This window comes from Phoxinus phoxinus (genome assembly GCF_949152265.1).
Source record: "Phoxinus phoxinus genome assembly, chromosome: 21".
In the NCBI taxonomy this organism is placed as follows: Eukaryota; Metazoa; Chordata; class Actinopteri; order Cypriniformes; family Leuciscidae; genus Phoxinus; species Phoxinus phoxinus.
The window spans coordinates 27,217,393-27,242,668 of NC_136896.1; the positions used below are offsets into that span (position 1 = coordinate 27,217,393).

The 25,276-nt window shown below is 39.3% G+C and overlaps 1 pseudogene across 1 annotated transcript; it reads left to right on the plus strand.

Moving 5' to 3' along the window:
- The first annotated feature begins 787 nt into the window (after positions 1–787).
- LOC306989615 lies at positions 788–24,027 on the plus strand (annotated as a pseudogene). The gene is made up of 8 exons (XR_013800728.1): positions 788–1,321; positions 1,434–1,565; positions 5,509–5,621; positions 11,058–11,265; positions 11,435–11,517; positions 22,967–22,994; positions 23,074–23,223; positions 23,898–24,027. The product of XR_013800728.1 is annotated as an uncharacterized misc_RNA (transcript).
- The last annotated feature ends 1,249 nt before the right edge of the window (positions 24,028–25,276 follow it).

The window sequence follows — 25,276 nt, forward strand, 5'->3', positions numbered from 1 at the left end:
GAAACTTATTACAGAACATGACAAAAATGTACGACATAATCATCACCTCTTGCTCCATTCCAGTGTAGAGTAAAACGTGAAAGTGTCTTGACTCTTGAGCTTGTGTTCACCACAGACCTAATTTCAGCCATTTAACAAACAAAACCCCCCCCCCAAAAAAACCTATTGACAATCAGGACAATGGAACCGGAAGTGCTAAAATGCAAACTCGTTTCCTCGTTTTGGTCATAACTGCACCTGCACCACTCTGGACCCTCATCACAGACTGTGATGACAGGTTTTAACAGTCATCGACACCGTAAATCCTGCAAAGTTGTTTTCTTTCATAAAAAAAAAATAAAAAAAAATATATATATATATATATATAATGTACATTTATAACACTATCTACACTTTGTATTATATTAATTTTGCATCAAATTACAAAAAAACTATTACACAGCTGAGGGTTATTGGCATCTTTCCATTCGGACTGCTGTTTTAAATCTCTCTCTATATTTCCCCTCTTTTGAAAGTTGTGAAAACACTATTGTGGAGTTTTTCCTTTGCTATATGAGCAAATGGGACCACAAAAAATATTTAATGTATCCTCTCATTCACTGCTATAAAAGTTTATACCCTAAGATGACTTCTGCTTCTGAGAAAACCCGGAAATCTGAAAAGTATCGATACAATACTGAAGTTACCCATTTTGTATTAAATATAATTAAATGAAAATAGATAGAAAAATGTTTTATCTAGTAGCCGATATGCATCGCGTCAAGGCAAGCGCCGATTGGTCTGCGCAGCGCATAAATTGGACCAGCCGACACCCCGTAGGCTACTGTTTGGGCCTTGTCATTCACCAGAGGTTTGCGAGGCTCAATTTCCCCCCAAAACGTGATCGGAGTATGACGTGTCGTTGGCCTTGAAATTATGTTGAACATGAAAGTTCAGATGTTAATGATAGCATTATTGATAAAATGGGAATTCGTAATAACAGTAGCCCATCTTAACAGAGACGATGTGAAAATTGATACAAATCGAGTCAACGAGTCGCTCCAAAAAGCACAGCAGTCTCCCGCAGACGTGGAGGAGAGGTTGTACTTGAGAACCGCTGATGCACGTGAAGAAGATGATTGTGAACTTTATGTCCAAAATTCAACGTCTTCAAGCGAATCGGCAGAAGACTCAATGACCGAGTCCACTTTCAAATGCCATGCATGTTTGTCGGATCACAGTTGGGGGAATGCGGACTCAGGCCGAAATGGACCAATTCCCACACGAAATGACGAGTTTAAAGAACTTCTCGGGGGACCATTGACCTGGCGATTTTTAAAAAGTAAGATATTGAGCTAGTACTTAGCACTTAAGTATGTGTGCCATTTTTAAAGGTATGCTACTATATTTTCTTTGACTAACTGCGCTTAAAACCCGCTTATTCTTTCATCAAGGTCATCAGTGGGATTTGGACGGAGTTGCGGTGTCTGACGTCAATCAACCAGTGTTTCATTGTGGCAATGAACTCCTTCTGATCAAGTTTTCCATGACTCTGCACTCAAATCCACGCTTGGTTATCAGTAACAGTAAGTACCTGCATATTCACTCTGAGCTATAAAGAGGCGAAAGGAAATCGAATCATGAATAAATTGTCACAAAGTGAATGTTTATCATTAACAAATAATAATAAAATGTATTTTTATTAGCCCATTTTAACAGAGACAATGCAGAATTTGATGCAAATCGAGCCAACGAGTCGCTCAAAAAGCACAGCAGGCTTTACTGTGTATTTTTCTATTTTACTTATTTTTAATGTTTGTGAAATAAGCCTCTTTTGCTTGAGCCTGCATTTATTTTATTTAAAAAAAATACAGATAGAAAAAAAATAATATTTTGAAATTACAATTTAAAATGGTTTTGTATTACTTTTTATATAATTAATTCCTGCTATGGAAACCTGAATTTTCACCACACAGCCTACTCCGTATGCAGTGCGTGTTTTTTCCGCACCCATGTTAACCGAGCTTTCACACTGCACGCGGATGCAGTCCGTCGATCCGTTCCAGGTGCGGTGCGTATACAGCAGTGCGGCGATCGTTTCCGCACCGAGTCTTCTTCTTCTTCTTCTGGGGTTTTATGGCGGTTGGCATACCAACTTTGAAGGTGCATTCAAAGTTGCATTCAAAGGTGCATTCAAAGTCACCTACTGGACTGGAGTGTGAAGTGCCTAAGAAAGGAAGTCTAATCTAAAGCCGTTTCTCAATGTCAAGGAAGGATCCTCAGAAGCCGTAATTTCGAGGATGCTACGTCATCGACATCCGTCGAAGGACTGTTCCAATGTCGAGGATCCTCAGAATTTCAACCAAGGGCGGAGTCCTTCGTTCGGAAAATATCCCATATACAGGAAAGGGTGCATATGTGTAGACTTCGCGCTCTTCGCGCTTTCAAATCGCCCACAATCCTATGCGCGCAGCTTTGCTATCTTGTTTAAACAAAAATACAAAATGTCGGATGTTAGCGGAGTCGGAGCAATAACGGGGCAATATGCTTTTAAATGCAAGTAGGCTATATTTACGTTACCATACATTTGTTATAACCGTCATATAAGTAAAGTTTAACGTTTAAATGCCAGTACAAATTACTACCGTATTGATATTACAAATTATACAAATTACGTTATGGCTAACCTGTCATTTTATCAATTGTTAGCTTGTTTGCCGTCACCGGCATTTCACATATTTTACCATTGCATGTGTTTTAACAGCTAGAATGTTGCTATGGATGCAGTTCTGTTCACTCAGGCAATACAATAATTTTTTTATCAATAAACTCCTTTTGAAATCAATATTTTGTCTCAAATTATTGATTTATTATTATTGATTTATTTTGTTAGGTAGGCAGCCATGTAATAAGCGGGATAATGTATAGCGAGCCAGTTTTTATAGCGACTACAACCCTTTTAGGTTTATTCAAGACCCCTCGGCTTCGCGTTAGAGTCATAGACTGTAAAAAAATATGGACGTAGTGTCCGTGACGTCACCCGTAGGTTTCTGAAGAGCATTTTTGAAGCCTAAAGTAGGCGGAGCCGGCCGTCGCCATCTTGGCCTCGCGTCACCGCTCGTCACTCCCGGATAACAGAATATGGGCAAAGAGGCGGAGCTGAGGAGCCTGGCTATCTGAAACCACGCCCACCTAGCGCGACGTTATGGAGTTAGCTCCATGGTTAGCGCAGGCTTGGGAGCTAATGCTATGTGCTACTCACAGTACCAAGTCTGCGACTGCACAGGGGCTCGCGCTAAAGTTCCATTTACGTGTTCTCTCGAATCCTAAAGAGGATCCTCGCCTAGCCTCTGAAGAAAATGACTTGGAAGGACGCGTCCTGCCAAGGAAGTATCCTTGACATTGAGAAACACCTTGAGTCTACTCTTACAAAAAAAAAAAAATTAATTAATCCTGTTTCCTTTAAAAATATAAATAACTCCTTATATACTCTTGATTGTTTGTTACCTCCTCCTAGTAAAATCTGAAGTGAAAACTCATTAATGTCTATATTACTTAATGCTATTCTTAGCTTATACCTCTCCCTTTCATATGCTTCACATACCATAATTACATGCTCGACCGTTTCAGATAACCCACATCTATCACAGTTACCATCCTCATGTTTACCCATTCTTTGTAAACATTTATTTAATATGCAATGTCCAATTCGCATTCTTGTGACAATAACATCCTCTTTCCTGTTTCCAAATCTTCTTCTCTGTGGACCAACTTTTTCTTGAATACCATAAAAATGTCTACCCTTAGTTCCTTCATTCCACTCCTTCTGCCATATTTCTTGTATTTGCTTAGCGATAATCACTTTAATTTCTGTTTTACTTAATGCCACTTCGATGTCAATTTGTGAATGCTTTAATGCCTGTTTAGCCAGATTGTCAGCCTCCTCATTTCCTTTCACACCCTTATGCGATGGAACCCATACAAGATTTACCAAAATTCCATACTGTCTTGTTCTGTAAAGACTCTGCATAACTTCGTTTATCATGTCTTGCCTTGCTGATGACATTCCACTTTCCAAACTATTTAGTGCTGATAAAGAATCTGTGCAAATCACTGCCCTTGCTGGTTGTATTTCTTCTATCCACTGAAGTGCTAAACGTATTGCATTGGGAAAAGCCAAGGTGGAATTGCTGAACTCTGCACCGAGTCTATTTTTTTGCACGCATTTTTTTGCATTTAATTAAGTATTAGCCTCCTATTTTTCACAGTCATCTTTTTACTTTAAGACCGGGGTAAAGCAAGGGAAACTTATATTTACTTAAACAAGGATTTACTTAATTTACTTAAATAATGAACGACACTCGTCTCATTCGTGGAGGTGGAAAAACAAGTTATTTGTGACATGCAAGATTTATTGTATAAAGATTTGAATTATGCAAAAGAAAAGGTATGAGTGCTTGTCAATTTTAAGTTTTAATTTAAAATGCGATTTTAATACAAGTAGGTTAACATGGTTAAATATTTTATTAGTACACTTGCTTGAGCAACTTAATATATAATCTATACAAGTAATGCATTTAATACATTGTTTAAATTGTTTAAAAACGTCAATACGTCTATTAAAGAGTGTATAGGCTACAGGTGAAACTCGAAAAATTAGAATATCGTGCAAAAGTTAATTTATTTCAGTAATTCGACTTAAAAGATGAAACTAATATATTATATAGACTAATTACGTGCAAAGTGAGATTTCAAGCCTTTATAATTTTGATTATGGCTTACAGCTTATGAAAACCATTTCACAATGTTCTAATTTTGAATTTGGAAATCGGGAACAAAGAGAATTGCTCTGGTGACAATTTTTAAAAAATAAGTTGCTGATAACTTCTGAATTTGAAATACAAATAGTGAGTAAATGTGTTTGTGGTACAGCCGCGGATCAGTTGCGCACTGCAAACGCATACAGATGTGAAAGCACTAGCGCATGCTGCTCCTGTACCGCATACGCACCACAACACGCACCGCATATGCACTGCACACGGAGTATGTGTGAAACGGGCGTTAGCTACTCCAGTCTGTTGCATTTACAATCCTGTGAAAACAGCACCCCTACTTCCTGCGCCCCTGATGTTTTACTTTTATTTTTTATAACTGTTAAAGTTTATGCTTGTAAATGAGGTCAAAAGTGCATTACAACTGGAAGAATAAATCTGTCATTCACTAGGCTACAATTAGTGCTTTGTCTTCCTTCATTGTGATGTTTTAATTTTTCCCTCTATGACTGAAACACAAAATTCATGAATATTTAAAGAGGCAAAAGCTGTTTAGTTTGCTGTTTGTTGCTGAACAACTGGTCAGTACATAAAATGAGCAATTTACAAGAAACATTCTATAAACATGGTTATTGCAGTCTATTTAGATATGTAAAGTTTTGCTTTAATTTGCAGTAACTATTGTGTGAATGTGCTATAGTGCATTATCAATATCAAACATTTTTGAATGTAATACATTTTCAACTTATCTTTTCAGAGACAAAATGGACTGATTCACCCTCACAAAAGCAATGTCAATGCATCAAAATGAATCATGGGCCATCAATGGTACTGGGAATCCCTTTCAAAGAGTGCTTTGCTCAAAACTGGGTAAGATATTCTCTTAACAGTAGCATATGGTAATATGATCATTTCTATACAGGACGTTTGAGTTCATTAAATTTCTGTTCTGTTAATCATAAATCATTAAATTTCTGTTCTGTTAATCATAAATCATTAAAAATATATCTTAAGTTTCTGCATGTAGATTTAGTCTTGATATTAGAATATATATTTTCAAAACCTGGTGGACTCTAAAATGCAAAAAAATCTGAGCCAAAAATCTGAACAAGTTGTTTCAAATTTTAGGTTGATTTCTCAAAGCTTTCAGTGAGATTTTGTTTGGGCGCAGTACCAAACTTTTTCACTAGTTGACATTACTGCCCAAATAAGGGCGCCTTAATTTCCATATGTGGTTTGAGTGATCTGAACCATCATTTTTTTTACAATTTTCATACAATTTATGAAGTAGACATCCTATTCAGAAGTAGTATTGGAAGTTTGGCAGATTTTGAAATGAATTCAACCTCTAAGAAACACAAAAAGATCACGTATGTGCATTATAGCTCGCTGCCACATCACAAATGGTGAATCTATTAATTTTTTTCTTTATTCAAAACATTTTCAGACCTTTTGTTGTAAAAGAATTGAATGGATACTATCTTTTGAACTCTTGGCATGAAAACAAACTGAGGTTTCTACCATTCTTTCATGATTTTTCATGTTTATCACTATTTAAAAATAAAGGTCTGAACACGCCTTAGGAGTATGAAAATCAGTCACCAAATATGTAACAAATATGTAAACTAGAGATTGTAAGCTTTCAAATGATATATAGTTTGTCAAGATTAGTTTAGGGTAGGAATGTTAACCGATGACCGTTTGACCGATGGTTGACCGTATCAATGTTAACCGATCAAAGTTGTCGGTAGTCGGTAAAAAAAAGTGATTTCTGAATTAGGCTATTATAGACCGTTGACTAAACGTTACTACAGTTAGCCATCTCATTCCAAGATCTTTTTGTGTGAAGTGAACAAATCCCTCACACTCAATTTTTCATAACTCACCTGTTTGTACTTAATAAACCAATAAAAACATTTGGCACGATGTCACAGCGTTTGGGTTCGCATACTCACAAGGTTTGCCTAAAACACTCAAGGTTAGAGCCAGGGCAGACGACAGGATGAAGCGTGCAAAGAAAAGTAGTGTGTGGACCATTTCACCAAAAAGAATGACACCGATGTAAGTTGCAACTTGTGTGATACAGTGCTTAAATACAGTAGCACATCATCTTTGATGTATCACCCGAAAAGCCGACACCCGCAAGCCTCTTCGGAGCTGTCATTTTCTTAAATGAGTCGCGACAATGTTTCAAATGAGCTTCTAACTCTAGACAAACGCCTTTATTTTCAACGCGATCACCCTGTACCCAAACCATTTAGAAACTGAGGCATTTATCCTCTGATTACATACAAGCTCCTCTGCGCCGGGACTCATGTTTCACGCTGTAGGTTATTAAAAAAAAAGTGACGTGAGTGGAAGGGCGGCGCCGGGGCAGTGTGTGAGCGGGAGGCAGAGCGGCAGAGAGATTCGACAGAGTTGCGAAATTGCAGGCCTCAATGGCTGTTATTTCAAATAGCGTAGCATATTTTAAACTAATCGGTTAACCGGTTTAAACCGGCTAATGAGGCTCGGTGGTCGGTCAAGAAATTTAGTTTTCGCCATCCCTAGTTTAGGGTTAGTATAGGATATTACTGTTTTAAATATGTAATGGCTGTGGGCCGCCGCTGGCGGGCCTATGCCAATATAAGGGGTTAAAAAGGTTACGATTACAAAAACGATTACAATTTTAACAATATTTCAAGTGTAATCTTTCTTTGTAAAAAGTATACATTTTATCATATGCATTTCAAAGTTAAGGATTCATTAGTTTGAATATTGGAACAAACACTATAATAACATAGTTGATAATTCAATATACCTAGGCCTACTTTATTTGACAAAACATCCCATAGGCCTACTATATATTTAACATATGAGCAGAAATTGGCAAACAAAAGCTTATTTGATGTGGCAGTCTTTTTTACAGTAAAAACTTTTATAATCTATCAAACTAATCAAAGAAATCTTGTCTCAATTCATTTTTTGTCTGTAACATAGTTTTTATGATATATTAGCATATAAATGTTAATTTGCAGTTTAATACGTTGCTTATACAAAGACATTTTATTTCAACATTTCAGTCGATTTTTACTAATCTCAGTGAGCAATATAGTTTGGTAAAAGCTAAACTAGTAGATGTTCATGTAAAAATAACATGTTTGCTAATGTAAGTGCGTAGAAAACAGCACGCATCTGTGACGTTCGTTCATACATGCATACACTTACATTAGTTAAAAAATTTTTTCATACACTCGATTCATATTTAAAGTCTTTTTGCGGTTTACAAACGCTATTCCATATCGCGATTGGAGCAAAGCACTTAAGAATAAAAAACTTTTCACAATCCTCAGCTGGATACGTTGCTCCTCGAAATGAAACCCAGCACTTCTGAGGTAAATTTTTCCAGGAATATTCCTCACAGCGTCGACGTAAAGTACATGAATCTGATTAAACTTGATGTTTTATTGAGTTGATGTGGGCTTTGACAGGTTTGCCGATTGCCTCAGATCATTTGCGTTTCAATAGCGCGCACTCCCTGTGGGCGTGTACACCTTAACAGATGAGTTTCCAAGAAAACGACTGACATCTCTCTCTTTTCATACGGATTACATAAACAATGTTTTCGTTTTGAATTGGATAATTTAAAAGTAGACATTTAAATGTTCATAAAGATTTATTTCTCATGGCTCTGTGACCTAGTATCTACGGAGTAGTTTAATTTTAAACCAGCTGAAAGCACACCCTGATTATTTTCTTTATTTTACAAAAGCACAATGTTTTGATTGTAAATGGACACTTATAAAAGTAGACATTTAACAGTTTATATATATATTTAAAAAAAAAAAACTTATCTCTGTATGACCTTAAATGACGGAGTATTTTAAGTCTATTTTGATGCTATGTGAAAAAAATCCAGCAAAACGCGAGGGCGCGTTTGTCAACCCCAGAGGTAGGGCTGTACGTTAATTTTTTGCACATAGCACTGATGCTACAGAAGTTAAGTTTTGTAGTACAGGCCAAACCGTTGTAGCACAAGTATAAAACGTCCGTTATCATTCCTGAAAACTAACACAATTAATGGAGTGCATCGCATAAAAAGGCATTGATGTCCCATAAAGTGCACAAAAAATACCATCACAAAAATTGTTTTTAGTAGGGCTGTCAAAAGATTAATCGTGATTAATCACATCCAAAATAAAAGTTTGTTTCCATAATATATGTGTGTACTGTGTATAATTTATATATATAAAAACACACACAATCATGTATATATTTAAGAAAAATTGGTTATATTTATATATAAAATATTTATATATAATATAAATGTATATAGTATATAAATGCAATTATTCCTTAAATATATACATGAGTGTGTGTGTATTTATACATAATAATTCTACACAGTATACACACATATATTATGGAAAAACACACTTATTTTGGATGTGATTAATCAAGATTAATCTTTTGACAGCCCTAGTTTTTAGACAAACTTTTTATTTATTTGCTAAAAATGGAAGTGCAGAAACATAACTCTTACACCTCAACATTACACATACAAGTAGAACAGATCTGTGGGCAGACATCACTAAATAAACTCTTGTTTGCAAACTAGCACTAACCTATCCCATGACACTCATCTGAGACTAATAATGTCAACACTTGCAGCTTTTCTTTAGTTTAGTGCATAGTGTATGTGTCAGAACTAGCATGTCTGCTGGCCACTCTTTTGTATTTGGGATTTCCTTTTTCTACCCTGGGTTATATCTATACATTTTCCTTTTTGTTTTCGGGTGCACACTGGGGTATCGAACCAGAGACTACCTGGAGGAGGTGCTCGGAGTTCGGTTGCTCTCGAACCGTGCCACGGTTCACGTGAATGTGAAGGCAACACTGACTCGGGTGCGCACTTGTTCAGGGAGTAAAGTGACCTGCGCATGCATTTTAGCTGATTATCATCCCTTGCATGCGTTTTATTTAACTAAATACATAATAGTGTTGTTGATTTACTTAGGATTCGAGCGAGAGTGATCCTGCAGTGTATTTGCGCATAGCGATTGGAATCAGGGCAACCAATTTGGAGATACACTGCCTCCTCAAAAGAGTGCAATTGCAAGCAGCAGAAGGCCACCTTATGCGACACATGCACAGTAAACCTGTTGTTCACTCAGCTGCGCGTAATGGCACCGAATTAATAAAAAAACACGTTGCACTGTACAGCCCTGCCCAGAGGGTTAACACCGAATGCACTGTTTACGTTTACTTAAAGGAGCATTTCACCTGTGGGAACATTAATCTTTATTTAAAGTGGGTCATATATGGAGTCGAAATGTAAAATTAATTTCGAATTTGGTGCATCCTTGACTGAGGAAAGACAAGTTACTTTAGGGCGTGTTTGTATGAAAGACTGACTCCCACAATGCACCACATTGCAAAGCTCTGCAAGCCACTCCCACTAATCTAGAACGGCGCGTATGAGGTGTCCGCCTATCAGAGAAATTATACTTTCGTCTACAAAGCTAGCTAACCACCAGAGCTTGAAATTAATTTCACACAAACTTTAAAGTTAGTTGGCAAACTCATTAATGAATTATTAGTTTGTATTTCGTTCGAAATGGTAATTAGCATGTTACCGGGATGTTCAGTCAGAAAATATGCGGTGCGGAACTAGGATGGTTCACAACACAAACGTCCGTGTCCTCGTCTGATTCAGAGATTTCGTCCAGGAGAAATTGGCATTGTTTAAATTCTTTGCAGCAGACGGACTCTATCTCTGTGACCATATGCGCACGGGCACCACCAGTCCGCCCCAGCTCGAGCCAGTCCGGGCTTCTCGTCCGCGACAGGCAGGTCTTCTGCCTCGGATGCAGAAGCCGCCGGCTCCTCTTCCTCCATCAGCTATATTGTGGCTTGTAAAAGTAGCCACGAACTTCAACACTGCAGGAACTGCAACACTGAAATCCTTATTTCTCGCTTCTCAGGGGGACTGTTTCGCTGCTTACTACGCGTGAGCCTTGCAATTTGTTAAATCGCAAGGCTTAAAAAGGCATTGTATATTGAGACCATAGTATCATCATTGCTGATGACACAACTGTGGCTCTAAAGGCTGACATCATCAATTTGCGATCGGATGGTGAAATCGCCAATTTTAGTGACTCTTGAATGGTCAAAGAATGTGATTTTCAGCCAATGCAGATCGATCGAAGCATCCCTAGTATATACAGTGTATATTCAGTTTCTCAATGCACCTGCTATTGATACATATTCCATATACGAGTTCCTTGCCCCATGAACAAAAGTTAAACTGCCTGTTTAATCCCTCAGACTCAAGGCAAAAGGATGTTCTACTCTGTAAGAGTTCTTTACTTTGATCGGCTTTTAATGAGGACATTTTCCGGCACTGCTACCTGTCATCCTGCCATCCTGCCACATGATGTACCTTCTACAGGAGAATCACCCGAAGTTATCTGTGGAAAGGCATATGTGATCGTAAAACTACTAGCCAAGACGATTAAAAATGTAAAAGTTTTGGGTGAGTACTTGTTACTGATGAGTTACACCAATAGTTTTGGACTGTCGCAGTTTAATGTAACATTCCAAGTATAATAATAATGATGCAAAGGACAAATGTAAATGGTAACTGTTTTGAAAGAAATATTTCTGAGCAGTAAAAGACAATTCCTATCAACTTTTGTCTCAAGATGTGTCCAGGCAATTGCCTCGTCCAGTCCTTTGGAAAAGTCACCATATTGTATACGTCAAAGTGAAACGTTCAGCGTTTGAGGTATGAACCGGTTTCACTGAATTACTTTTTGCTACAGTTTTTGAAGTTTTGTTGTCTCTACTTATTTTGCTATTTATTTATTGATTTTGCCAACTCTCTAAAGGGTGGTTTTCTCCAGTTGGATTATATTGATATGACTGGAAAATCACAGACAATCACAGTGTCCTGTGTTCACCATGCGCTCCCTTTTAAAAAGGCCATCAGAAAACGAAGACAAGACCCATTTAATTTGATTTCGGAATATGATACAATACCAACAGTTCCCTTAAAATCAGATTGGGCAGCAATCGCTTCCCCTTTACGGTCCATCATGCCAACTGGAATCTCTGCTCATTCAGAATCTAGTTTTCCTAGTATTGTCACTGCTGGGCCATTTGACATTACACCTGATGGAAGAGTAGCTGAAGGTCTAAATTTTGATTTGTTGGTAGACCGTGTCAACCCCACAGTTTCCTTCGAGCCACTTGAGCAAACTCTTGGTACAGCCCTCAAAACACCACCATGCACAGATAGACAGCCAAGCAGAATCACCCAAACTGGAACTGCTGTTGATGCTGATGTAGAGTGTGCAACAGATTTTGGTCTTTTGGACTCTGTCATACCCACTGTTCCATTTGGAGAATTTGAAGAATCTCCTAAAGTTACCCAGTGGACACTTCCATCAAACACGCTTACAAATCCAGACCATGTAACATTTAAAACCACAACCAAGAATGCAGAAGTAACTGATATTTCTTGTAACGCTAGTGATGAATTTAACTTTCATATGGGCTTCTCAGATATACCACTGGGACCTTACAGACCCGTTACAACCACAGCGGCAACGCATGAAATCCTTGAATCAACTCTGGTCTCTAGAGCGACCACACTTCCGACTACTGAGGGAGCTTTGGAAATTAGAACTGCTGGGGAAACCATGTCTCCAAGCACCGCTCCGCATGAATCATTGTTTAAAACGACAACCTCAGTTAGTTCAACAGTAACTGTATTGGAAACATCCACACCTGTAACGACAACTGATATGAAAATAACCTCAGTTGTAACTACAACTGGCATAACATCTGCAGTTGAATCTCCGTTGGCTCAAACTACGACTTGTGCAGACAGTACTACACTAGGCTGCACTTTGGCAGAAACTACTTCTATAGGCAATGCTTCTCCATTAACTTCAACCCCAGGTACTACTTTTGCTGAAATGACACCCTCAGTTAGTTACGCAGGGATTGTGTTGGAAACATCCACACCTGTAATGACAACTGCTATGAAAACGTCATTTGTTACTACACCTGGTTTAACATCTGCTGTTAAAGCTACGTTGGCTCAAACCACAACTTCAGAAAGTACCACTCTACGCAGAACTTCTGCAGAAACATCTCCCAAAAGAACTACTGCTAAATCAACGCCCTCAGTTAGTTCAACAGGGATTGTGTTGGAAACATCCACACCTGTAATGACAACTGCTATGAAACAAACCTTAGGTGGGACAACACCTGGCTCAACATCTGTTAAAACTACAACGTCTAAAACTACAACTTCAGAAAGTACCACTCTACGCAGAACTTCTGCAGAAACTTCTCCCATAGGAACTGTATTGGAAACATCCACACCTGTAACGACAACTGCATTGAAAACAACCTCAGTTGTAACTACAACTGGCATAACATCTGCAGTTGAATCTCCGTTGGCTCAAACTACGACTTGTGCAGACAGTACTACACTAGGCTGCACTTTGGCAGAAACTACTTCTATAGGCAATGCTTCTCCAATAACTTCAACCCCAGGTACTACTTCTGCTGAAATGACACCCTCAGTTAGTTACGCAGGGATTGTGTTGGAAACATCCACACCTGTAATGACAACTGCTATGAAAACGTCATTTGTTACTACACCTGGTTTAACATCTGCTGTTAAAACTACGTTGGCTCAAACCACAACTTCAGAAAGTACCACTCTACGCAGAACTTCTGCAGAAACATCTCCCAAAAGAACTACTGCTAAAACAACGCCCTCAGTTAGTTCAACAGGGATTGTGTTGGAAACATCCACACCTGTAATGACAACTGCTATGAAACAAACCTTAGGTGGGACAACACCTGGCTCAACATCTGTTAAAACTACAACGTCTAAAACTACAACTTCAGAAAGTACCACTCTACGCAGAACTTCTGCCGAAACTTCTCCCATAGGAACTGTATTGGAAACATCCACACCTGTAACGACAACTGCATTGAAAACAACCTCAGTTGTAACTACAACTGGCATAACATCTGCAGTTGAATCTCCGTTGGCTCAAACTACGACTTGTGCAGACAGTACTACACTAGGCTGCACTTTGGCAGAAACTACTTCTATAGGCAATGCTTCTCCATTAACTTCAACCCCAGGTACTACTTCTGCTGAAATGACGACACCCTCAGTTAGTTATGCAGGGATTGTGTTGGAAACATCCACACCTGTAATGACAACTGCTATGAAAACGTCATTTGTTACTACACCTGGTTTAACATCTGCTGTTAAAACTACGTTGGCTCAAACCACAACTTCAGAAAGTACCACTCTACGCAGAACTTCTGCAGAAACATCTCCCAAAAGAACTACTGCTGAAACAACGCCCTCAGTTAGTTCAACAGGGATTGTGTTGGAAACATCCACACCTGTAATGACAACTGCTATGAAACAAACCTTAGGTGGGACAACACCTGGCTCAACATCTGTTAAAACTACAACGTCTAAAACTACAACTTCAGAAAGTACCACTCTACGCAGAACTTCTGCAGAAACTTCTCCCATAGGAACTGTATTGGAAACATCCACACCTGTAACGACAACTGCATTGAAAACAACCTCAGTTGTAACTACAACTGGCATAACATCTGCAGTTGAATCTCCGTTGGCTCAAACTACGACTTGTGCAGACAGTACTACACTAGGCTGCACTTTGGCAGAAACTACTTCTATAGGCAATGCTTCTCCATTAACTTCAACCCCAGGTACTACTTCTGCTGAAATGACGACACCCTCAGTTAGTTACGCAGGGATTGTGTTGGAAACATCCACACCTGTAATGACAACCGCTATGAAAACGTCATTTGTTACTACACCTGGTTTAACATCTGCTGTTAAAACTACGTTGGCTCAAACCACAACTTCAGAAAGTACCACTCTACGCAGAACTTCTGCAGAAACATCTCCCAAAAGAACTACTGCTGAAACAACGCCCTCAGTTAGTTCAACAGGGATTGTGTTGGAAACATCCACACCTGTAATGACAACTGCTATGAAACAAACCTTAGGTGGGACAACACCTGGCTCAACATCTGTTAAAACTACAACGTCTAAAACTACAACTTCAGAAAGTACCACTCTACGCAGAACTTCTGCAGAAACTTCTCCCATAGGAACTGTATTGGAAACATCCACACCTGTAACGACAACTGCATTGAAAACAACCTCAGTTGTAACTACAACTGGCATAACATCTGCAGTTGAATCTCCGTTGGCTCAAACTACGACTTGTGCAGACAGTACTACACTAGGCTGCACTTTGGCAGAAACTACTTCTATAGGCAATGCTTCTCCATTAACTTCAACCCCAGGTACTACTTCTGCTGAAATGACACCCTCAGTTAGTTACGCAGGGATTGTGTTGGAAACATCCACACCTGTAATGACAACTGCTATGAAAACGTCATTTGTTACTACACCTGGTTTAACATCTGCTGTTAAAATTACGTTGGCTCAAACCACAACTTCAGAAGGTACCACTCTACGCAGAACTTCTGCAGAAACGTCTCCCAAAAGAACTACTGCTGAAACAACGCCCTCAGTTAGTTCAACAGGGATTGTGTTGGAAACATCCACACCTGTAATGACAACTGCTATGAAACAAACCTTAGGTGGGACAACACCTGGCTCAACATCTGTTAAAACTACAACGTCTAAAACTACAACTTCAGAAAGTACCACTCTACGCAGAACTTCTGCAGAAACTTCTCCCATAGGAACTACTGCTCAAACAACACCCTCAGCTAGTTCAACAGTAACTGTATTGGAAACATCCACACCTGTAACGACAACTGATATGAAAATAACCTCAGTTGTAACTACAACTGGCATAACATCTGCAGTTGAATCTCCGTTGGCTCAAACTACGACTTGTGCAGACAGTACTACACTAGGCTGCACTTTGGCAGAAACTACTTCTATAGGCAATGCTTCTCCAATAACTTTAACCCAAGGTACTACTTCTGCTGAAGTGACACCCTCAGTTAGTTCAACTGGGATTGTATTGGAAACATCCACACCTGTAGTGACAGCTGCTTTGAAAACAACTTTACGTGGGATAACACCTGGTTTAACATCTGCTGTTAAAACTACGTTGGCTCAAACCACAACTTCAGAAAGTACCACTCTACGCAGAACTTCTGCAGAAACATCTCCCAAAAGAACTACTGCTGAAACAACGCCCTCAGTTAGTTCAACAGGGATTGTGTTGGAAACATCCACACCTGTAATGACAACTGCTATGAAACAAACCTTAGGTGGGACAACACCTGGCTCAACATCTGTTAAAACTACAACGTCTAAAACTACAACTTCAGAAAGTACCACTCTACGCAGAACTTCTGCAGAAACTTCTCCCATAGGAACTGTATTGGAAACATCCACACCTGTAACGACAACTTTATTGAAAACAACCTCAGTTGTAACTACAACTGGCATAACATCTGCAGTTGAATCTCCGTTGGCTCAAACTACGACTTGTGCAGACAGTACTACACTAGGCTGCACTTTGGCAGAAACTACTTCTATAGGCAATGCTTCTCCATTAACTTCAACCCCAGGTACTACTTCTGCTGAAATGACACCCTCAGTTAGTTACGCAGGGATTGTGTTGGAAACATCCACACCTGTAATGACAACTGCTATGAAAACGTCATTTGTTACTACACCTGGTTTAACATCTGCTGTTAAAATTACGTTGGCTCAAACCACAACTTCAGAAGGTACCACTCTACGCAGAACTTCTGCAGAAACATCTCCCAAAAGAACTACTGCTGAAACAACGCCCTCAGTTAGTTCAACAGGGATTGTGTTGGAAACATCCACACCTGTAATGACAACTGCTATGAAACAAACCTTAGGTGGGACAACACCTGGCTCAACATCTGTTAAAACTACAACGTCTAAAACTACAACTTCAGAAAGTACCACTCTACGCAGAACTTCTGCAGAAACTTCTCCCATAGGAACTACTGCTCAAACAACACCCTCAGCTAGTTCAACAGTAACTGTATTGGAAACATCCACACCTGTAACGACAACTGATATGAAAATAACCTCAGTTGTAACTACAACTGGCATAACATCTGCAGTTGAATCTCCGTTGGCTCAAACTACGACTTGTGCAGACAGTACTACACTAGGCTGCACTTTGGCAGAAACTACTTCTATAGGCAATGCTTCTCCAATAACTTTAACCCAAGGTACTACTTCTGCTGAAGTGACACCCTCAGTTAGTTCAACTGGGATTGTATTGGAAACATCCACACCTGTAGTGACAGCTGCTTTGAAAACAACTTTACGTGGGATAACACCTGGCTTAACATCTGTTAAATCTACGTTGGCTAAAACTACAACTTCTGCAGAAAGTACCACTCTACGCAGCACTTTTCCAGAAACTTCTCCCATAGAAACTACTTCCGCTGAAATGACACACTCAATTAGTTCAACAGGAAATATTGTGGAAACCTCCTTTTTAACTACAACTAAATTAACATATGCTGGTAAAACTACTTTGGCTCAATATACAACTACTGCAGACAGTACTACCCTGGGAAGCACTTCTCCAGAAACAACTTCTCTAAGGAGTACTTCCGCTGAAGCGACACCCTCAGTTATTTCAACTGGAATTGTATTGGAAACATCCACACCTGTAGTGACAGCTGCTATGAAAACAACTCCAGTTGTAACTATACCTGGTTTAACATCTGCTGTTAAAACTACATTGGCTCAAACTAAGACTTCAGAAAGTACTACCCTAGGCAGCACTTCCGCAGAAACTTCTCCCATAGGAACTACTGCTGGAATAACGCCCTTAGTTAGTTCAACAGGAACTGTATTGAAAACATCCACACCTGTAATGACAACTGTTATGAAAACAACGTCAGATTTCTCTACAACTTCTAAAGAAAGTACTACTCTACCCAGCACAGCTCCAGAAACTACTTCCCAAGGCACTACTTCTGTTGAAACAACTCCTTCAATTAGTGCAACGGGAATTTTATTGGAAACATTCACACAAGTAATGAAAACTGCTATGAAAACGACCTTAGGTGGGACAACACCTCGCTTAACATCTGCAGTTGAATCTCCGTTGGCTCAAACTACGACTTGTGCAGACAGTACTACACTAGGCTGCACTTTGGCAGAAACTACTTCTATAGGCAATGCTTCTCCAATAACTTCAACCCCAGGTACTACTTTTGCTGAAGTGACACCCTCAGTTAGTTCAACAGGAGTTGTATTGGAAACATCCACACCTGTAATGACAACTGCTGTGAAAACAACCTCAGCTGTAACTACACCTGGATTAACATCTGCTGTTAAAACTACTTTGGCTCAATCTACAACTTCAGAAAGTACTACCCTAGGCAGCACTTCTGCAGAAACTTCTCCCATAGGAACTACTGCTGGAACAACGCCCTTAGTTAGTTCAACAGGAACTGTATTGAAAACATCCTCGCCTGTAATGACAACTGTTACGAAAACAACGTCAGATGTCTCTACAACTTCTGCAGAAAGTACTACTCTACCCAGCACAGCTCCAGTAACTACTTCCCTAGGCACTACTTCTGCTGAAACAACGCCTTCAGTTAGTTTAACAGGAATTTTATTGGAAACATTCACGCCTGTAATGAAAACTGCTATGAAAACGACCTTAAGTGGGACAACACCTGGCTTAACATCTGCTGTTAAAACTACGTTAGCTCAAATTACAACTTCAGAAAGTACCACTCTACGCAGAACTTCTGCAGAAACTTCTCCCATAGGAAATACTGCTGAAGAAACGCCCTCAGTTAGTTCAACAGGAACTGTATTGGAAACATCCACACCTGTAACAACAACTGCAATGAAAACAACCTCAGTTGTAACTACAACTGGCATAACATCTACAGTTGAATCTCCATTGGCTCAAACTACGACTTGTGCAGACAGTGCTACACTAGGCTGCACTTTGGCAGAAACTACTTCTATAGGCAATGCTTCTCCAATAACTTCAACCCCAGGTACTACTTTTGTTGAAGTGACACCCTCAGTTAGTTCAACAGGAGTTGTATTGGAAACATCCACACCTGTAATGACAACTGCTATGAAAACAACCTCAGCTGTAACTACACCTGGATTAACATCTGCTGTTAAAACTACTTTGGCTCAATCTACAACTGCTGCCGACAGTACTGCTGTGGGCAGCACTTCTCCAGAAACAACTTCTCTAAGGAGTACTTCCACTGAAACCACACCCTCGGTTAGGTCAACAGGAATTGTATTGGAAACATCCACACCTGTAGTGACAGCTGCTATGAAAACAACTCCAGTTGTAACTATACCTGGTTTAACATCTGCTGTTAAAACTACATTGGCTCAAACCACAACTTCAGAAAGTACCACTCTACGCAGAACTTCTGCAGAAACTTCTCCTATAGGAACTACTGCTCGAACAATACCCTCAGTTAGTTCAACAGGGATTGTGTTGGAAACATCCACACCTGTTATGACAACTGCTATAAAAACAACCTTAGGTGGGACAACACCTGGCTCAACATCTGTTAAAACTACAACGTCTAAAACTACAACTTCAGAAAGTACCACCACTCTACGCCGAACTTCTGCAGAAACTTCTCCCATAGGAACTACTGCTCGAACAATACCCTCAGTTAGTTCAACAGGGATTGTGTTGGAAATATTCACACCTGTAATGACAACTGCTATGAAAACAATCTTAGGTGGGACGACACTTGGCTTAAAATCTGTTAAAACTACGTTGACTAAAACTACATCTTTTGCAGAAAGTAGTACCTTGGGCAGCACTTTTCCAGAAACTTCTTCCCTAGGCACTACTTCCACTGAAACTATACCCTCAGTTAGGTCAACAGGAATTGTTTTGGAAACATCCACACCTGTAGTGACAGCTGCTATGAAAACAACTCCAGTTGTAACTGTACCTGGTTTAACATCTGCGGTTAAAACTACATTGGCTCAAACTACAACTTCAGAAAGTACTACCCTAGGCAGCACTTCTGCAGAAACTTCTCCCATAGGAACTACTGCTGGATCAACGCCCTTAGTTAGTTCAACAGGAACTGTATTGAAAACATCCTCGCCTGTAATGACAACTGTTATGAAAACGTCAGATGTCTCTACAACTTCTGCAGAAAGTACTACTCTACCCAGCACAGCTCCAGAAACTACTTCCCTAGGCACTACTTCTGCTGAAACAACGCCTTCAGTTAGTTCAACGGGAATTTTATTGGAAACATTCACACCTGTAATGAAAACTGCTATGAAAACGACCTTAGGTGGGACAACACCTGGCTTAACATCTGCTGTTAAAACTACGTTAGCTCAAATTACAACTTCAGGAAGTACCACTCTACGCAGAACTTCTGCAGAAACTTCTCCCATAGGAACTACTGCTCGAACAATACCCTCAGTTAGTTCAACAGGGATTGTGTTGGAAATATTCACACCTGTAATGACAACTGCTATGAAAACAATCTTAGGTGGGACGACACTTGGCTTAAAATCTGTTAAAACTACGTTGACTAAAACTACATCTTTTGCAGAAAGTAGTACCTTGGGCAGCACTTTTCCAGAAACTTCTTCCCTAGGCACTACTTCCACTGAAACTATACCCTCAGTTAGGTCAACAGGAATTGTTTTGGAAACATCCACACCTGTAGTGACAGCTGCTATGAAAACAACTCCAGTTGTAACTGTACCTGGTTTAACATCTGCGGTTAAAACTACATTGGCTCAAACTACAACTTCAGAAAGTACTACCCTAGGCAGCACTTCTGCAGAAACTTCTCCCATAGGAACTACTGCTGGATCAACGCCCTTAGTTAGTTCAACAGGAACTGTATTGAAAACATCCTCGCCTGTAATGACAACTGTTATGAAAACGTCAGATGTCTCTACAACTTCTGCAGAAAGTACTACTCTACCCAGCACAGCTCCAGAAACTACTTCCCTAGGCACTACTTCTGCTGAAACAACGCCTTCAGTTAGTTCAACGGGAATTTTATTGGAAACATTCACACCTGTAATGAAAACTGCTATGAAAACGACCTTAGGTGGGACAACACCTGGCTTAACATCTGCTGTTAAAACTACGTTAGCTCAAATTACAACTTCAGGAAGTACCACTCTACGCAGAACTTCTGCAGAAACTTCTCCCATAGGAACTACTGCTGAAGAAACGCCCTCAGTTAGTTCAACAGTAACTGTATTGGAAACATCCACACCTGTAATGACAACTGCTATGAAAACAACCTCAGTTGTAACTACAACTGGCATAACATCTGCAGTTGAATCTCCGTTGGCTCAAACTACGACTTGTGCAGACAGTACTACACTAGGCTGCACTTTGGCAGAAACTACTTCTATAGGCTATGCTTCTCCAATAACTTCAACCCCAGGTACTACTTTTGCTGAAGAGACACCCTGTTAGTTCAACAGGAGTTGTATTGGAAACATCCACACCTGTAATGACAACTGCTATGAAAACAACCTCAGCTGTAACTACACCTGGCTTAACATCTGCTGTTAAAACTACGTTAGCTCAAATTACAACTTCTGCAAAGAATACTACCCCTAAGCAGCACTTTTCCAGAAAGAACTTCTCTAAGGAGTACTTCCGCTGAAACTACACCCTTAGTTAGTTCAACTGGGATTGTATTGGAAACATCCACACCTGTAGTGACAGCTGCATTGAAAACAACCTTAGGTGGGACAACATCTGTTGAAATGACTTGCCTAAAACTACAACTTCTGCAGAAACAACTTCTCTAAGGAGCCGTAATTGCTTGATGTAGTCATATAGATTCAAATACTCATTGTTATTTTTATGTTTTATTATTATGTATAGTTGGTTATTTATTACGTATAGATGTCTATTTTAACATCACATAAACCTGTGTATACTGGCGGGTGACGCTAGGGGCAGTGGTGAGTCACAGGGAGTTTCACTTTTTGATATGAAGAAGTCACACTGCCAGCCATTTCAACACTGTGAAACAAAAACCTAATTTATTGTTGTCTGTTGAATTTGCAGATTGCACAGCATGTGACAGAAATAAAATGTATATGTGCCACCGGAAAACAGCCTCTTCTGTGTGTGCAACATTGACACGTGAGAACAAACCTCATTGGTTCTTGCGGACGCTCAAACGTGCTGCGTAACACGAGAATGAACTTCATTGGTTCTCACACGTCAAGCGAACATGCTTGAGCTTCCGTTTGCCATAACTGATGTTTGCGTTGATGAATGTTTTTATGTGATTAAAAGCCTGAATGGATCTTTATTTTATGATCTGTTTTTTAACTTTTTGAAGCATCAAAGTGGTAATTGCATAGACTGTCAGTGGAGAGACAGAAATGTCTCAGATTTCATAAAAAATATCCTCATTTGGGTTCCAAAGATGAACAAAAGTATTACGGGTTTGGAAGGGCATGAGGTTGAGTAATTAACGACAGAATTTTTATTTTTGAGCGAACTAACCATTTAAGGCTCAACATTATAGCCTAATGTACAGCTATAAAGCTGAGCACAAGAACTAACTCATGCACTCCTAAATCACTTTCTCTTCAAGTTAGTGCTGATGACCTTTAAAAAGGTGGAAAGAAAATAAATATCAAATGTTGGTCTATAAATATTCAATATGAGCCAATACATTTATAAAAAAACATACCAATAACAAAGATGGTGTAATATACATCTCTAATTTAAAAGGTCATACATATTAATGTGCTTAATAAATATTTAATTAATCCCAAGTTTTCATTGCCTGGACATGAACTATAAGCTAATATATACGTATATACAATGTATGCTTGATGGCAGGATTCCAGTAGATGGTCTTTACATGGATCTACACACACTTGTCCCACTCTTCCTAATACACTTCCTAAGTTAGACTCCCTGGGGAGACATATGGATGATCTCATAAACAGACTGTGAACTTTGAGGGGAGATTATTCTTGGTACCAGGAAAAACAATGGCAGAACAACTGCCAGAGTTTTAACTTACTGTATGACACTAATATCTGAGCAGTAAAGATGCATAGTAGATCAGCAATGAATGTATTTACAATTTATATTACTGATGATACAAATAAATGCCTATATAATAACCTAAAAAAATAAATCTGTTGTTCTGTGTTTCAGGGTAATCTCAGTGCTGAACAACTTGAAGGTAAGGGACAGCCTAAAAAGGTCATTGATCGACTTAATTTTAAATGAACTAATTTTTATTTTATTTTGCATTCATACAGAGTTCAAAGAAGCGTTTCTGTTGTTTGTCAGGACTCCCTCAGGGGAGATGAAGATATCACTAGCTCAGTGTGGGGATGTGATGAGAGCTTTGGGCCAGAACCCAACTAATGCTGAAGTCTTAAATGTTCTAGGGAAACCAAAGCCTGAAGGTAGACCCACAACGGAAAAAATACTACAGCTGCCTGCATGACTTTTCAGGGAATTGTACTAGGTGCATGTCATGATCTATATAAAATCACTCAAGCTATTGCTTCCCTGCATCCCATGGGATCCTTCATGAGCAAACAAAGGGAAAGACTTAACACACTTCTGTCACAGAGATTACTGAGGTGTTGGTTGTCACAAATGTCAAAGATAAAATGCAGACACATTCTCTGTGACGTTTGCAAGTCATTCTCTGAATACTGAGATCCTTGCCATAATGACTAAAAGTCAAAATACCATTCCAACCGCAGGAATGTAATATTTTACCTTAACACAAAAGAGAAAAAGGTGACAAAGGACTATAAATGTAACACAAAAGAGAAAAAGGTGACAAAGGACTATAAATGTAACATTTACTTTTTGCAATTGTGCTTTTGAAGCTATTAAAGGAAGAGTTCACACTCAATGTCTTGTTGTTTCAGACCTGTGTGACTTTCTTTCTTCTGTGGAACCCAAAGGATGATATTTTATTTATGTATTTATTGGTAAATAAATGCAATGAAAGTAAATGGGCTCTAATGTCTGTTTTTTGTTTAATTATCCAATGAACGATTTTTTTCCCTCAGATTGTCAAATAAAATCTAAGAACCTACTAATTGCTTTAAATTGTGTCGTTCAGAGATGGAATCCAAACTGATCGACTTTGAGACTTTCCTGCCTATGTTTCAACAAGTTTCAAAGTTTCCTGAGAGGGGCACATTTGAAGATTTTCGAAGGGCCTTCGGGTCTTTGACAAAATTTGCTGCTGACCGTTGATGATTCAATTTAACCATATAATAAACAAAAATTACTTTTAGTTAAACATCACATTTGTGTTTCTTTTTTCTTCTTCTTCTTGCTGAACTAAGAGGGCAAATTTCAAACTGAAGTGAGCACCCCTATGCCCTACTCCCTTCGAAGGGCAGAGCCCTTGAAGTGGGGACTTTGGAGTGAGCATGGCACTTGCCTGCCATCATCTTGTAGCCGTTTGGAACGCACTTGAGGAAGGAAGCAATGAAAGACAATGTAGTTATTTATGCAGCTGATTAGCTGTTCTTACCATAGAAATGTCGAATTATTGCTCTTAACATAACAGTTGCAAATAAACATACATTTTATATAAAAAAAAGTTTTTCTATAAAAAAGTTATAATCAGTGTATTTCTCTGCTCTAAACTTTAAAACTTGCCGTCTCATCTTTGGACCCTGCATTACCTAACACATTTCTTACATATGAATTTAGCAGACGCTTTTATCCAAAGCGACTTACAAATGAGAAACAATAGAAGCAATTAAACTAGCAGTAGGACAACAGTATGTAAGTGCTATGACCCTTCACAGTACAATCTAACGTACAGTCCTTTTTTTTTTCTTTTTTTTTGTTAGAATAGAGAAGAGTGTGTTCGTATTACTGGATTAAATGCTGCCGAAAAAGATACGTCTTCAGCAATTTCTTAAAAATGGGTACGGACTCAGCGGCTCTGGCTGAGTTAGGCAGATCATTCCACCAGTAGGGAACAGTCATGGTAAAGGTACGAGAAAGAGATTTTGTGCCTCTTTGAGATGGCACCACAAGACGGCGCTCGCTTGCAGAGCGCAAGTTTCTGGATGGCACATAAGTCTGAAGTAATGAGTTCAGGTATGGGAGCAGTGCCAGTGGTTGTTCTGTAGGCAAACGTCAGTGACTTGAATTTGATGCGAGCGGCAATCGGCAACCAGTGCAATTTTGTTAGGAGAGGAGTGACGTGTGCTCTCTTCGGCTCGTTGAAGACCACTCTAGCTGCAGCATTCTGGATCAGTTGCAGAGGTTTGACAGTGCAAGCTGGGAGACCAGCCAGGAGAGCATTACAATAGTCCAGTCTGGATAGAACAAGCGCCTGAACAAGCAGTTGTGTAGCATGCTCTGATAGGAAAGGCCTGATCCTTCTGATGTTGTACAAAGCAAATCTGCATGACCGGGCAGTGCTAGCAATGTGATCTGTGAAATTCAATTGGTCGTCAATTACAACTCCAAGGTTCC